A 5,656-nucleotide genomic window follows, 5' to 3' on the forward strand; every position below is an offset into this window, starting at 1 on the left:
AGAGTGAGACTCTGTTTCAAAACAAAAGAGTGGATGTACTGAATTTAGCCTCCCAGAGGGCTGAGCAGCACTCTCTGGAATCCAACAGGGGCCGCAAGAGCTAAATTCAGTACATTTAAAGGTGAGAGGATCATTTGAGGTCAAGAGTTCAAGACCAGCCTGGACAACATAGTGGAACCCCATCTCTACAAGAAATTAAAAAAAAAAATTAACTGGGCATGGTGGTGCCTGCCTGTAGTCCCAGCTACTCAGGATGCTGAGATTGAGTCTTCTGTCCTGAGTACAAAGTGAGTGAGCCACCCCGGACCTGCCTTCCAGTCCCAGAAAGTGTCTTGTAAGTTAAGGGTATTAGCTGGGCGCAGTGGCTCACGCCTGTAATCCCAGCACTCTGGGAGGCTGAGGCGGGTGAATCACAAGGTCAGGAATTCAAGACCAGCCTGGCCAAGATGGTGAAACCCCATCTCTAGTAAAAATACAAAAATTAGCCGGGCGTGGTGGCGGGTGCCTGTAATCCCAGCTACTCGGGAGGCTGAGGCAGAGAATCACTTGAACCCAGGAGATGGAGGTTGCAGTGAGCCGAGATCACATCACTGCACTCCAGCCTGGGCAAGAGAGCCAGACTCTGTCTAAAATAATAATAAGTTAAGAGTATTAAATACGTTTACATATGGAGGTCATAAAAATATATATATATTTGGGCCTGGTGCAGTGGCTCACACCTGTAATCCCAGCCTTTTGGGGACCGAGGCGGGTGGATCACCTGAGGTTGGGACCAACATGGAGAAACCCCATCTCCGTGTATTTTTAGTAGATTTTATTTTGTGTGTATTTTATTCACAGGTCTGGAAAACTCACACTGTTTTTCCTCTACTCTCACACCACAAGAATCATCAGCACAGAGGAAGACTTCTGTGACCAAATGTGGTGGGAGAGGGCGTTTCTCACCAGCATGTGAGCAGTCAGTTCTGCAGCAGACTCGGCTGGGTGTCCTTCAGTTCAGTTCCACCACCGCCTGCCTGGAGAGAGGTCAGACCACAGGGTGAGGGCTCAGTCCCCAAGATGCAACCACCCAACGGGTTCACCCCACCCGCTGCCTAGGCAGAGCCAATTCACTGAGACGGGAATTAGGATTGAGAAAGAGTGAGTCATGCAGAGCCAGCTGTGCAGGAGAATGGAGTTTTATTATGACTCAAATCAGTCTCCCCGAGCATTCGGGATCAGTTTTTAAGGATAACTTGGTGTGTAGGGGCCAGTGAGTTGGAGATGAAAACCTAGGGAGTCGAAGGTGTCCTCTTGCGCTGAGTCAGTTCCTGGGTGGGGGCCACAAGATGGGATGAGCCAGTTTATCATTCTGGGGGGTGCCAGCTGATCCATGGAGTGCAGGGTCTGCAAAATATTTCCAACACTGATTGATGTTAGGTTTTACAATGGTGATGTTACCCCAGGAACAATTTGGAGAAGGTCAGAATCTTGTAGCCTATAGCTGCATGACTCCCAAACCATAGTTTCTTTTTTTTTTTTTTTTCTTTTGAGACAGGGTCTCACTCTGTCACCTAGGCTGGAGTGCAGTACTGCGATCACGGCTCACTGAAGCCTCAGCCTCGTAGGCTCAAGCAATCCTTCCACCTCAGCCTCCCTGGTAACTGAGACTACAGGCATGCACCATCATGCCCCAGTTAATTTTTGTATTTTTGGTAGAGACAGTGTTTTGCCATTTTGCCCAGGCTGGTCTCGAACTCCTGGACTCAAGTGATCCTGCCTCAGCCTCCCAAAGTGCTGGGACAACAGGGGCCAGCCACTGCGCCTGGCCCTAAACCATAATTTCTAATCTTTTGGCTAATTTGTTAGTCCTACAAAGGCAGTCTAGTCCCCAAGCAAAAAGGGGGTTTGTTTCAGGAAAGGGCTGCTACTGTCTTTGTTTCAAACTAAGTTTCTCCCACACTTAGCTCGGCCTACACCCAGGAATGAACAAGGGGAGCTTGGAGGTTAGAAGCAAGATGGAATTGGTTAGGTCAGGTTTCTTTCACTGTCTCAGTTATAATTTTGCAATGATGTTCAAAGACTGCCCCGCTTCTGACACCAGTCACGAGTCCTGGCCTCTGGAACTTCTGACTGACCACTGGCTTCAAGTTGGGGTTCCCACAACCCCCTCTTTGGGTTCGATTTGCTGGGGTGACTCACAGAACCCAGGGAAACACATACGTTTTTTGTTTGTTTGTTTGTTTGTTTGTTTTTTTGAGACGGAGTCTCGCTCTGTCGCCCAGGCTGGAGTGCAGTGGCCGGATCTCAGCTCACTGCAAGCTCCGCCTCCCGGGTTTACGCCATTCTCCTGCCTCAGCCTCCCACGTAGCTGGGACTACAGGCGCCCGCCACATCGCCTGGCTAGTTTTTTGTACTTTTAGTAGAGACAGGGTTTCACCGTGTTAGCCAGGATGGACTCGATCTCCTGACCTCGTGATCCGCCCGTCTCAGCCTCCCAAAGTGCTGGGATTACAGGCTTGAGCCACCGCGCCCGGCCTGAAACACATAGGTTTAACAGTTTATTATAAAAGGTATTACAGAAGATACAGATGAGATGCGTAGGGGGAGACATGGGGGAAGGGGTTTCCTGGAGGACCCCCCAGCCCCCCACCACTCCCCAGGAACCTCTCCAAACCCTGTCCTCGTGGGTTTTTAGGGAGGCTTCTTGAAGTCAGCATTCCTTCGCCCAGGGTAGAGGGTGGGAGCTCTGGGGAGACGCTTATGACCTACAATGGAAAGTCAGGTGAGAGTGGAGACCTGGGAGGATTCTGTTTCCTGAGGCCTGACACGCCCAATGTTGTAACAAAAGACTATGATGAGGGAGAGTTATGAGCCAGGAACTGTAAGAAAACCATGATGCGTCATTATACCACAACGGGTAAACCTACAACATCACCATTAGATCAGCTCAGTATTTTTAAAATGAGAAAATCTAAGTGATGGGATGCCCCCTGGTGCTGTTCCAGCCCTTGCTGGGAGGTTCTCCTGGAAGAGGGTGCCTGCTTGGCAGTGGGTCCGTACCCTCCCCGGAGGCTTCTCCTGCCGCTCCCCAACCCGGAAGCTTCATGTGGTCCTTCTTGAAACCAGGTGCTTGCTAGTGACGCCTGCTGGCCAACAGGCAGATTGCGTCCAGACGCTGAATCCGTGCTTTTGAAAGCCAATTAGTCTCAGCCTTGAGGCTTTGGGGATCATCCAGAGATGGGGTTTGCACGGAAGCAGGGCAGGCCGTTCTATGACGAGGTCAGAAGGAAAGGCGCGCCAAGCCCAGCTGGCTTACAGGCCCTTGGTGTGTGGAGCTTCTCGTGGGTCCTGAGTGTGATGGATAAGGTGCTGGAGAAGCTGGGCGCTCCCTGGGTGCTGCAGCGAGTCACTTGCTGTGCGGATTTATCAGGCTGCTCTTCTGTGCAGAGCACAGAGGCCTGGTAGCACCCATCTCACATAGAGGGGGTGGTGCGTGCCATCTGCCTGTCCTGGCTGCCTGAAGCTTTTGATAAGACCTGCTGAGTCCTGAGACCTGGTGGGAAGGAACCTCACCCAGTGTGGGGAGAGGGGTCTGGGGGCCTGGAGTAGCACGTGTGCAGAAACTGGCAGATAAAGGCTGCTCTGGGCCTACAAGGAGCAGCTGAAGCCATGCAGGCTGGGCCCCGTCCTCGGTATGTCTTCATACACTGTGCCAAGGAGATCGAACTTTATTTTGAAAATGGTCAGGAGTCGCGGGCAGATTTGAGGCCAGGTAAGATCGTGTGATCAGATTCTCAGAAGAGCAACCCCCATGGGTGGCTGTGATCGATGAGTTAGAGGCAAGCCCAGTGGCAGGGCGCCTGGTACCGGACGGGAGCCACAGGCAGTCCTCAGAGAAGAGGCCCGTAGACCTCACAGACCTCAGGCTCTGCCATGAATGGTTGTCATGACTCACGGGCACTGTGTGAAGGGTTCTGAGTCATCTGAGATCACAGTGATGTTCCATCATTTAATGTGTATTTGCTGATATTCCAATTCTTTCCCTGTGTGTGCATAGGTATGTGCATGGCCTCTATGTACAAAATGTTTCAGTCGCCAAGACTGTGCCAGACAGTGGGACTCACTACACCTGACACTGGGGCGATGGCGTTGTGCCAACATGAGATGGAAGTTAGGAGAGCTTCCCTGCAGTGATATTCAGGTTGAGGTCCCAGTGGCAGGAGGAGCCTGCCCTGTGGTTAGGAGGAACTTTGCAGGCAGAGGGGCACCTGCCACACATCCCAGGCTCTGGGGGAGCGTGGCCGTGACAGGAAGGAGTCTGGGGTCCAGGTGTCCTCAGTGGAATGGGAAACCTGGTTAAGCATTTTTGAAGAGATTCCTTTGGCAGCCAAGAAAGTGGGAGTGCACAGCAGAGGCCAGTTGAGGTCTTTTGCAGTAAGACACTGTGGCGGCTAAGGTGTGGGCACAGGGTGGGAGACAGCGAGAGGTCAAGGATCATTACGCAGGGTGGACGGTAGGGACACTGTAGGAGCTGAGGGAGACGAGGAACAGGAGTGTGGGAGAGCACTGAGATGGTCGGTAGGGACCCCGTTAGTTCGGGCAATGGGTGGGCACGTGTAGCTTGGAGGAGCCAGGCCGCGGTGGTCCAGGTGGCGTGATGGGCCTAGGGTGTTGGGCGGGGCTGGGCAGGGGGCTGCATCACAGGAAGCGTGTGGGATGAAGGCCATGTTTGCTCCAGAGCCTCGTCAGAGAAGTTCCGTCTCAGGACCCCTGGGGCCTCATGCCCTGCTGAGCAGCCCTTTCTGGAGGGCCCACGGGTCTTGCAGCCCCTTACCCACCTCCTCCTCGTGCTTTGTCACAGCTGATGTGCAGCCTGGCTGTGCCCTTGTACCCGCTCCCTCTGGGAGTTGGGGCTTTGTACAACCTTTGCTGTGCCCTGAGATGCAGAGGTACCCTAAGGCAGGCTGGGGCTTCTTTCTGCTCTGGCAGCAGCTCCTGGGCCATGTCCCACCAGGCTGGAAGTTTGTGCTTGTCCCTCAACTGGGTGTGGCCCTTTTAGGCCAGGTAGTGCCCCTGTGTGGACACCAGAGAAGAATTGTGGGGGATTTCTGTGTCCAAATGGAGCTCATACTTGGACCTCTAGAGGGTTGGGGGCAGCTAGGACCAGCCAGAAGAAACTTTCTTTTTTAATAGACCACTCACTGTGGCGTGGAACTCCTGAGTTCGAGTGACCCGCCCACCTCAGCCTCTGAAAGTGTTGGGATTACAGGCAAGAGCTACTGTGCCCAGTTTGTTGGTTTTTGTGATCTTTGTTTTTCAATTTTATTTTTTCTAGCACTTTATTTTATGGCTTTACCAAAATATCAGTCCATGATGAAAAAAACAAAAGAACAGGCCGGGCACGGTGGCTCAAGCCTGTAATCCCAGCACTTTGGGAGGCCGAGACGGGCGGATCACGAGGTCAGGAGATCAAGACCATCCTGGCTAACACGGTGAAACCCTGTCTCTACTAAAAACTACAAAAAACTAGCCGGGCGAGGTGGCAGGCGCCTGTAGTCCCAGCTACTCGGGAGGCTGAGGCAGGAGAATGGCGTGAGCCCGGGAGGCGGAGCTTGCAGTGAGCTGAGATCCGGCCACTGCACTCCAGCCTGGGCAACAGAGCGAGACTCCGTCT

General features: G+C 52.9%; 1 protein-coding gene across 1 annotated transcript in view; it reads left to right on the forward strand.

Moving 5' to 3' along the window:
• The first annotated feature begins 205 nt into the window (after positions 1 to 205).
• LOC108534258 (coiled-coil domain-containing protein 57-like) overlaps positions 206 to 5,656 on the forward strand; it is a 63,744-nt gene continuing 58,293 nt past the window's right edge. The window contains exons 1-2 of the mRNA XM_017879544.1: positions 206 to 334; positions 841 to 1,026. The gene's annotated coding sequence lies outside the window, so the exon portion shown is untranslated. The remainder of the gene's footprint in view (positions 335 to 840; positions 1,027 to 5,656) is intronic.

The sequence above is a fragment of the Rhinopithecus bieti genome, unplaced genomic scaffold (assembly GCF_001698545.2).
Source record: "Rhinopithecus bieti isolate Rb0 unplaced genomic scaffold, ASM169854v2 scaffold_9899, whole genome shotgun sequence".
Taxonomy (NCBI): Eukaryota; Metazoa; Chordata; class Mammalia; order Primates; family Cercopithecidae; genus Rhinopithecus; species Rhinopithecus bieti.